The sequence below is a fragment of the Corvus moneduloides genome, chromosome 17, assembly GCF_009650955.1.
Source record: "Corvus moneduloides isolate bCorMon1 chromosome 17, bCorMon1.pri, whole genome shotgun sequence".
In the NCBI taxonomy this organism is placed as follows: domain Eukaryota; kingdom Metazoa; phylum Chordata; class Aves; order Passeriformes; family Corvidae; genus Corvus; species Corvus moneduloides.
In genome coordinates, this window is record NC_045492.1 from 1,474,044 (window position 1) to 1,484,615 (window position 10,572).

The following is a 10,572-nucleotide window of genomic DNA, read 5'->3' on the forward strand; positions in this document are numbered from 1 at the left end:
CAGGATTTTGTCTTCCTTCAGGGAGAAGCAGTGGCTGGACAGGGGCACCCAAAGAACAGAATTCAGGGAAGCAGCACAGTGAGAGGAAGGAGTATTCTACTCCAACATCGCTGTGCATCTCCCAGGCAGCCTTGGGAGTCACAGTAGAGCATGAAAAGCCCTGACAGGACGATGCTCGAGAGCCACACTGAGGCCTACACATGGTAGGGCAGGTGAGTTGTTCGCCCAGAACACCTCTGAACGCCCAGACCTGGACGCAGATTGCCTCTGGAACGCAGGAGGAGGAGGAAGAAACACTCACCTTCTGATTTCTTCCATCAGAGAGTCTATTTGCTCCTGGTGGCTTCGGAGCCTCTTGCATTGCTCCTCCATTTGCTCAAAACCTCGCTGCAAGCGCCCACAACTCTCTGTGGCTTCCCAAACCAATTTAAAGGGATGCTGTGCATCAGTGGATGTCAGAGTTGAGAGGCTGTTCCTGGAGGCTGCATGCTGGGAACGGTCAGTGCCGGTGATGGAACTGGCCATGCTGCCACTGCCGTCTAACAGCACCTGAAAGCCCACATCCAGCTGTTAGTCAGGTACTGTGTTCCTATTCCAAAGTACCACTGAGATGCCTCTTCTGATTCCACGAGAACCAGTGTCCATTCGTGGAGGACCAGTTTCAAATCCGAGCCAGCTCAGCGCAGTTTACTCACCTCAGGGGCTCTGGAGAAACGTCCCTGGTGAGAAAGGCCTCGAGCTCCCTGGAAGAGCACAGGGAAGAGCACACTCAGACTGCATGGCTGGCCCTGAGGCAGTCGCCTCTAAATGCTTCCCAGCCTGGAATTCCAGCTCAGCTCCTTCCTCCCCTCCTTGGGAATATTTTCAGCCCAGTAGGTTGACAGCAGCACAAACAAACATGCTGGAAGGTGTCTCATCACTTCTTAGAGCACCACAAGGGGAATTGCCCAGAGCCCCATCCAACCTGGTCTTGAACACTGCCAGGGATCCAGGGGCAGCCACAGCTTCTCTGGGCAACCTGTGCCAGGGCCTCAGCAGCCTCACAGGGAAGAATTCCCTCCCAATATCCCATTAAACCCTGTCCTGTCCCTGCAGGTCCCTGGCTTAAGTCTCTCTCCAGCTCTCTTCCAGCCCCTTCATGCATTGGAAGGTCACCCTGGAACCTTCTCCAGGCTGGACAACCCCAACTCTTGCATCCTTTTCCCTTGGCACAGGTGCTGCAGCCCTTGGAGCATCTTCCTGTCATCCTCGTGGCCTCCCCTGCCCCACCGGGGATCATCTTGGAGATGTCTGGGAGAAACCCATTCTTGACTCCGGGAAGCGCTCAGGCTGCGCTGTGAATTGGGCTGAGGGGAAGGCAATGAAAGCTGCTCCCTTGTTTGTGCCCACACCCTCCAGTGGGACAAGGACGGAGGAGGAGATGTGGGTGTGCTCTGGGATGGCCAGGAGCCCCCCCATTCCCTCCCAGGCCTGTCCCCACGGCCAGCACCAAAGCTGCTGCCAGCTCCGGAACAGCCAACTGTTAATCCCTTGCTATTCCCAAAGGGAACTGTTCCCAGGGCACAGCCCAGGCCCACCCAGGCCCCTGCTGGGCTTGGCACAAAGAGGGCAGCAGCTCTCTCACTCACCCGCCGGGTCTCCATCTGCCCCTTGGCACGAGCAGTGACCAAATGTCAGTGTCCAAAGGCCGTTGGCCTTTGCAGGGTCTAAACCCCAATGTCCAAAGGCTTTTGGCCTTTGCAGGGTCTAAACCCCAGTGTCCAAAGGCTTTTGGCCTTTGCAGGGTCTAAACCCCAATCTCCAAAGGTTGTTTGACTTCGCAGGGTCAAACCCCAATCTCCAAAGGCCGTTGGCCTTTGCAGGGTCAAACCCCAATATCCAAGGGTCGTTGGCCTTTGCTGGGTCAAGAGCACAAGATCAAAGTGCTGTTGGCTGTTGCAAGGTCAAAGCCCCAATGTTCAGGAGCTGTTGACAGTTGCCAGGCTGCAAACCCCAACATTCCATGGGCTGTTGATGGTTGCCACGGTGCAAACCCCAACATTCCATGGGCCGTTGATGGTTGCCACGCTGCAAACCCCAACATTCCATGGGCTGTTGATGGTTGCCAGCCTCCAAAGCCCAACATTGCAGGGGCTGTTGATGGTTGCCACGGTGCAAACCCCAACATTCCAGGGGCTGTTGGAGAGGCCCTCCCCTGGCTCTCCACCCATCCCAGCTCACTGCTGCCCCGGCACCTGCACCATCACCCCCACATCCCCACAGCCCAGCTGGGCAGCTGGGCAGGGACCTGCCTCGTAACACGAGTTCAAAGTTGCTGGCCCAGACAGCATCAGTTTTAAGGCTCAGCATTCCTGAGACCCGCATGCTCTTTAGGGATGCGCTTAGTTCCTGAGTCACAAGAATACGTCTGTCTCCCCTGACAAAGGGGAGGTGTAAGAAAAAGCCTAAAAAGGTTCTTGGTGCTTACAAATATTCATGGAAAGTAAAGCTTTGCCTCTAGAACAGCCACATGAGGAGGAAAAATGATGTTTCAGGGTCTTTTCAAATTCCTACAGAGAAACGCCAAGAGTTGCAGTGTTTAAGGCTCATAAAAGAGATTAAGAATTCCGAGACAGACACAAGTGCATTTTTTTCTCTGCTCTCTGTTTGGCAATATATCACTAGGTCTTCTAGGCAGAAGAAAAGTCTTGCTGCTTATTTCAAAGATTCCTCGTGTCTTGGGGTGACCTTATGATGTGTATCCCATATCGCTGCCTATGCCCAGAAATTAATTTCTATGCCTCTAAACTGAGCACAACTTTTTCAAAGCAGTTTGCAGCTTGTTCAAGGTCACACACAGATAGCGGGTTTTTTTCCAGCTGCGGCAGGGGAGGGAGGAGGCACCCGGCTTGCGGCTTCCCGGTCAGCTTTTGGCCAGTTGCTCAGCTGCTTTTTCTCCGGAGAGAGAGTTGAATTATTTTTTCCTTCCCTGGAATTTCGGACTTTCTCCCTTTTCCACTGGACTGCTACAATATTAGAACACATCAGGAGGACCTTCCACCGAGCGCAGAGGGCCTGGCCCTGGGCCAAGCCCCAGCTCCGAGGAGACCAACAGGAGAACTCTAACAGTTTCCCAGGTTTTTTCTCCACAGTGAGAGATTTTATTATTTAGCATTATTTTCCTTTTCCCGTGTGTTTGTTAAAGAAATAGTTTTATCTCCTTCACTTTCCTTCGAGGAAAATTTATTTTTTCCCGAACCTGGTGGGGGAGGGGTGGTTGTGCCTTCTCTCCGAGGATATATTTCTAAATTTGGCCAAACCGGAACACCTCGCTAGGAACAGACCTTCCAGAACCAAATGCTTGGAAAAGCTTTGGTAGATATTTTTCTCCCTCATCTTTGAGAACATTCGTCTGTGTCCTAGGGAGGATTTTTGTCCCCCAGTTGACAGGAATTGGTTTCTGGCAGGGTACAAATGGTCTGGGGAAGAGAAGAGCGGCACCTGCCTTCTCCAGGGCCCGTCTCTCCAGAGACTGACGGCCCAGGGATGTCACTGCCAAGTTAAGCTTCAGGGACCGATGCAGCTTCGAGTCTCTGCTTCCAGAACAGCAGCTTTGGGCTCCTTGAGCACAGCTGCAAAGGAGCAGGACAGCTCCCGTGAAGGTCTGAGCTCCTGGCTGGTCCTTGCACACCTCTCAGTGTAGTTCTGCCAGTGCTGTTGGTCTCGGGCCAGCTGTGACTGCAGCAAGGACACCTGAAAGAGGCAGAAAGCCCAGCTCAGTCAAGCCCACGCGGGCAGGAGCATCCGCAGCCCCACGGTACCAGCTGTGGGGGCAGACACAGCCTCCAACTCCAGCCCTCACCAACACTCTGCCCCTGGGGAAGGGGAAAGGAACAGGCTCCCACACTGCCCCTGAACGGAGCTCAGATGATCAACAAGTCCAGTTCACGGCTGGCAAACCCTTCCCTCATACAACCCTCAGCCACCACAGGTCTGGGAGAGAGAGTTCCAACAGGATTTAGGAACCCAGCTCTGATTCCCAAAGCACGCATTCGGGCCATTGACCCCTTTCTCCACGGGCTGTGCCTCAGCACGAGGGCTGCGGCTCCCCTGAGCTACTGGAGGACTCTTCTACTTGAGCTGCTGGACAGCCAGCCCCGGCATGAGGGGAATTTGGTGCTTGGCGTGTTTTGGTGCTTTCTTGAGGCATTTTAGCACCCAAAGCCCCTTTCACACCTTCCCAGTTTTTCATTATACGTTAAAAAGGGCTTTAACTTCTTCATGTTTATTCATATTTATTATGCTTCCACTCAATTTTACTTAATTTCGAGGGATTCTTAAAGGGGTTTTGGGAGTTTTCTTGGTTTTGCTACGTTTTAGTGCACAATCCACCTTTTCAACCCTCCATTGCTTAAATGCAACTAAAATAAAGCCTTATATCTTTCATACTTATTTAAATTTCTTCCATTTTCCTCAGCTTTGCTGAAATTTCGAGGAGGTTTTGAGGCTTCTTTGGGTCATGTCCGGTACCCGCCCAGCCAATCTCGGAATGGAGTCTGGCTGAGGCGGGAACAGCTCTCGCCCCGCCCCCTGTCCCGCCCAGCCAATGACTGAGGGGAGTTCGGCTGAGGGGGGAACAGCTCTCGCCCCGCCCCCTGTCCCACCCAGCCAATGACTGAGGGGAGTTCGGCTGAGGCGGGAACAGCTCTCGCCCCGCCCCCTGTCCCGCCCAGCCAATGACTGAGGGGAGTTCGGCTGAGGGGGGAACAGCTCTCGCCCCGCCCCCTGTCCCGCCCAGCCAATGACTGAGGGGAGTTCGGCTGAGGCGGGAACAGCTCTCGCCCCGCCCCCTGTCCCACCCAGCCAATGACTGAGGGGAGTTCGGCTGAGGCGGGAACAGCTCTTGCCCCGCCCCCTGTCCCACCCAGCCAATGACTGAGGGGAGTTCGGCTGAGGCGGGAACAGCTCTCGCCCCGCCCCCTGTCCCGCCCAGCCAATGACTGAGGGGAGTTCGGCTGAGGCGGGAACAGCTCTCGCCCCGCCCCCTGTCCCGCCCAGCCAATGACTGAGGGCGCTTTTCCCCGCCCGCCGGTTGGGCGGGAGCCGCTCCCCACTTGTCAATCAATGAGGGGGGTCCGGCTGAGGCTGGCACTTCCCCCTCTCCCCCTCCCCGGCCAATCACTCCCGCCCCTCCCTGCCTTGCTGCCACTGGCCCCTTGTGACTCTGAATTTTCCCCACTTGCCCCAGTCTGGACTGGTTTATACTGGTTTATACTCCCCCTCCCCAGCAGAGGAGCTCCTGCGCCCCCCACCCCCCAGTGGGTAAAATTCACATCACTAGAAGTTCGTGTCCACAAAGGAGACAGAGGAGTCCTGTAAAATTCCCTTGATTTGGAGAAAGGGAGAGAGTCCGTCAGGCGTGTGTTCAAGGGGGTCTCTCCCAATTAGTTGGAGCAAGTAGCCTTCTTTTCTCCTCATTTCCCGGCTGCATTTTCCCCTCCTTCCCTTTCCCTGTTGCGAGGTGCTTGGAAGGTACTTGGGACTTCCTGATCTGCCTATCCATGTGCCCCTGTAAAACACATGATCCATGATCATTACAATTAGCTAAATTGATTTATTTTAGTAAGCTTTATTAACTGGCCTGCACTGCTGCTCAGCCAAAGTCATGCTAAAGTCCTGAACTTTGGGAAGAAGAACAAAGACTTTATAGGACTATGAATATTAATGTATTTGCCTCGTGTGGACAAAAAGCTAATTAGAGCCCCCCAAACTCCCATCTCACCTCCCACAGACTCCCACAATGTCTCCAGTGATATACAGAAAAGACTCTGCTGCTGGAATATGTAGTAAAGTAGGTATGTTTATTCCAGCGCTGGGACACACGGGGGATAGCTCCTCCAAAACCATGCACGCCGACAGCTGCATTCAGCTTGGTATTTATCAGGTTACAAGTTCCATAGTCATTAAGTTTCCCAGTACACCAATACATATTCGTTACCTAGCTCCCCTTCCCTCGCCTCCTATTACAATGAGCCCAAAAGTCATTTACATCCGCGTTGCGCTTGCGCAGTGTCGTCTGGTAGTTGTGGGCAGGGGTCTCTGGGACAAAATAAAGGGTCTTCCTCAGGCTGAACTTTTCACCTTGCTTCCCTGCGCATGCTCTTTATGTCCCTGGCCCAAGTCCAAACTTCAAGGCTGATTTAAGTTAGCTTTAGGTTTGAAAACAGGATCTTTGGTCAAGATTCCTTCCCTTTATCAATAGTCTTCTATCTTCTCATCCTTCTTTGGTAGGCACAATATGTCATACATGAAATCCCTATTTGTGCTTGGTCTTTGCATATTAAGTGCTTTAATTAATTAATTTTGAGTTAAATATTTTTAAATTGAATCTTAAAATTAACCCATCAGCTCAGGTACAAAAATCCAGTTCCATTATCAGTGTTTTCAATTGTTCAAAGTAGTTTATTAAGAGAGTTGCACCCTTCCCAGTTAAAAATTCCCCAGTTAAAATCACCAACTTGCTCTCTTTTCAAACTTCAAACCACTTGTACACCATGGGAGTTGTCTTTCCTGTGTTTACTGTATACTTTTGCAAGTGTTTTGAGATGTGTTGGATGTATTTTAATACTTTTTTTAGGTGTTTTTACTTGCTCTTTGGTTCCAAGGCCAAAAAACCCCAGTTCTAACAGCCAGCAGCTATTTTTAGCCCATAGCCGTTGCCCTGGGGGCAAGCTCCGTGGCAACCTGAATTTTAATGAAGGCATTTTAGCTTCCTTATCTCAACTAATACCACCCCTCTGACAACGATAAGCCATTGGTGGACGGAGATGATCTGTCAAAGGGAAAGCACCAATCACTTTAAGCCGAAGGGGCGGGCTGTGGGCGGGCTGTGGGCGGACTGGGGCGGAGCAAAGAGACCATAAAAACAACGAGGCAAAGAGGTGGTCCCTTTCTCTTTCTGCAGGCTAGCTGTGGTAGATGTCGGTGCTGGGCATTAAAAGCCTTACTCCTTTTAAGGAGCCTTTAGTAATTTTTTACTTTTGGACCAGCCAAAAGCCAGCCCAGCACTGCAAGTCTTTCTTTTTCTCTACCTGACGTCTAGTGCTGTCTCAGCCAGAAGATCTCAAATCCCTACGCTCCTGGGGCATACCATCTACCGAGCCATAGGATCCCAAATTTTTATATTTTTCTAATTTCTGTAATTTTTCAATTTTTCTGTTTTCAATAAATTAATCTTTTTAAGAGTTGTCTCATTTCTCACACAGTAAGTGTTGAGCAAGCTGTATGCATTGTTTTTAACAAACAGCTTCTTAGCAAATCATTTAACCTCTGCTTCCCCCTCCTCCCCCTGATTCAGTTCCCCCTTTTCTATAGAGTTAGTAAATTCTTTTACTAATACACAAATTCTTTTTCTAATAATCTTTTACAATAAGCATCCCTTAATGCTCTTCCATGTGCATTTGACAAGGTAGTTAAAACTGATAACTTTTTTAGCACTCTGTATTTCCAAGCAAGCAACATAATAGACAGCACAAGGCAAGCACTCACCAAAATTAATAAAACAATTATGGAGTGACATAATATATTCAGAATGCCAGTTGTGGTAGGTGACCACCCAAAAAGCACGTCCCACCAGTGTCCTGGGTTGCACTGTATTCTAGTACCATCCTCATGAGCTGTTGAAATCAGGTGGGGCAGTGTTTCCTTGCCTCCTCCCCCCAGACTATCTTTCTGTTAATGGCCTATCATTGTCCTGCCACATGACTCAGAGATAACTCCCTCCGGACTATCTTCTGTTAATGAGCCTAATCAACACTTGGCCTCATGACTCATTACCCCATTGTGAGATGCTCCACCCAGAGGGAGGAACCAAGCATTCCATCCTGGATATAATCTGAGATTCTGAACACCAGAGACAACCTTTCCACTGGATTTCCAGAGGACAGGAGCTACATAACCACCACTGGACATTCTGAGGAAGAGCAGACCCTTTTTTCTACAGGATCACCACTTCAGAAGACTGCAGCCACCATTCTGCTGGACTGTTACCACCACCCTGCCTAACAGGGACTCAGGTTGTATCCTGACTCTGTCAGTTTAACCCGGTGATTTCTGCCTTTATTTTTTTCCCTTCTTTTATTTCCCTATTAAATTGTTATTCTGACTTGGTGTCTCCCACTGGTTTGTTTTCAAACTAGGACAACCAGTTATGACTTGCATCTTGTTTTACTCCTTGCAAGATTCTGCTTGTTTCTTGTGTGTCATGATGGATGGTGACTAAGGTCTTTTTCCCATTCTTTCAGATTTCTTCTAAAATCTCAATTAGGTCCTGATGTTTCACTAATTGCTTTACTAATGTGAGGTCCATCCCAATAGGGGTGGGTAGCAATTTATGGTATATGGTGTAGTTAGACCTTATCAATTGATGAGACACAACCTGTGGGAGTGTGTTTTGCTTTGGTTCAGTCTGGGTCTCCCCTCGAGTTTTGTACCTTTGTATCTACCCAGTTTGTATCCTCCCAATTTTCTGCCAGTTACCCCATTTCCCACCTTTGTCTCCTCCCTGGCCCTTGCCAATCATGCTGGCACCCCTCCCAGGCTTCTAGAAAGTTCTGGCAGGGGCATCGTGTGACTGGCTAGGGGAAAAAAATCCCTCCCTTCCTCTCCCATGGTTGGTTCCCTGATACGCCTTTCACCCTGTTCACCACACCCTTCCCTTCTCCGATTGGTTCCCTCCCATGTTACCACCTACCCATAAATCCTCCTACAGATGCCTTCGGAGCTTGCTCCAAACTGGGCATCCCTGGGAGGTGGGATCTCGCGTCCGAGGCTCAATAAACTTCCCGGATTTAACCCAGTTCTGAGTCTGCCTCCTCCCTCCACCGCTCGCCTCCATCGCCGCGGTCCTGTGGAAGGACCCACGAGCCAGACCTCTGGTCTCCCGGAGCCCGGAGGCTGGCCCCCGCAGCCGACTGCGTCCGGAGCTGACCGGGCTGAGTGAGATCCACTCCCAGGGGACGCAGAGGCAACAACCGATGCTAAATACGGTAAGTCACACCCAACAATCTTGGTAAAATTACAAATACAAAAATTAGAGTGATTCCTGGTGGCTACATTTATTTTACTGTCATCTATCATCATAAAAGTGCAGATAGTTCTTAAGCATACACAACCTTGGCCAATATATACAAGTACCGGTTTTGGTGAAGTGTCTGGGTGAATCTCAAAGTGACACATGCCTTGTTCTGCATCAAGACATATGTCTCTGGCATCAAGTGTATTACTTGCTCAGATAAATCCTTGTTGTTCCCGTGTGATGCAAGATTCTAAATTTACCGTTTGCCACTTTCCTCTCAACCATCCGAGCCCATACTCTGTGTTCGGAGGGGTAAAATCTGTCCCTTTATGGTTTAGTCCTAATGTGACAATAGGATGAATTACATAAACTGTGGCATTCCGTATCGTAAGCACGAAGGAGTAGCTATGTTAGTCATTGGGTCATAGGTGAAATTTACCAAGGTCCACCAGGATTGGAGCTTTCTTTCTAATTTAGTAGCATTGTCCCAAACAGCTCCTCGGATTTCAATAGGAAAAACACCTTCATTACCTTCTCTTATGATTAAGGAAGCTGCGGACTGCATCCATAATTGAGCTTGTATGCAGCTAAGGGCTAATGAGACATTGTCCTGAGCTGTGCCAAGTGTGTTTAGTATCATTCGTGGTCCAGGTCACTGAATTTTGCGAGGTCTGGCAGTATTTTTGAGACTTGCCACTGGCTGTTTCCCAATGCTAATAGGGAAGATTGTAGGGGCTGTTTTAATTTGGTCAGGTCACTGGTTGCTGTGGCCAATTTATTCATCAGTATCTCTGAATCAATCCCATTTACGACTCCCAGTCCTGTTCCCAGCATGCCAGTCAGGTCTCTCCGCATTCTGCCCTTGAGGGGGCTTTGCTCCTGCAGCCAGGCTGTCCACCCTTCAAAGGATGTTTGAATTAAAGGGGAGCAGGCTGGTTGGATCTCAGAAATGTTAATTTGCATTAGTAGTTCTACACGCTTAAGAGACCACTCTGGATTAAACAGCAGTAATTGCTGGCCTGTGTTTCTCACTACATAAGGGCCAATCTCATAAACCTTTGGCTCAGATTTAAGTGATGTGACCTGGGTTTGGATCTGATTGCCAGAGTAGGTCGTAGTAGGCCTAGCCATGGCATTTATCTGGAATTTGAATGAGAGTCCATTACTGTCCTGGGCCCAAAGACAAACTACTTCAACGGTCTGTGCTAATGTAAAATTATACCAACAATCTACTTCACTTGAATGACTACAGATTTCATTATGTTTGTCTGTAGGAGTAGTTGAGACACTGATTTGGGTTGCTTTTTTATGAGTAGTTCCGTTAATCATTCAGCATCTTATTTTGATTTCTTCTCTTACAGTTCCCTGAAGTTGCCAAGTTTTTTGTTTTGTCCATTTTTGCTTTATATACACTTGGTTCCCATGCATGACCACAGTCAGCAGGTTAAAATCCTTTAAATCAGAATATTTCCCCAGGAGTCCAGTAAACTGCATAAAGGCTTGGGACCATATGTCTT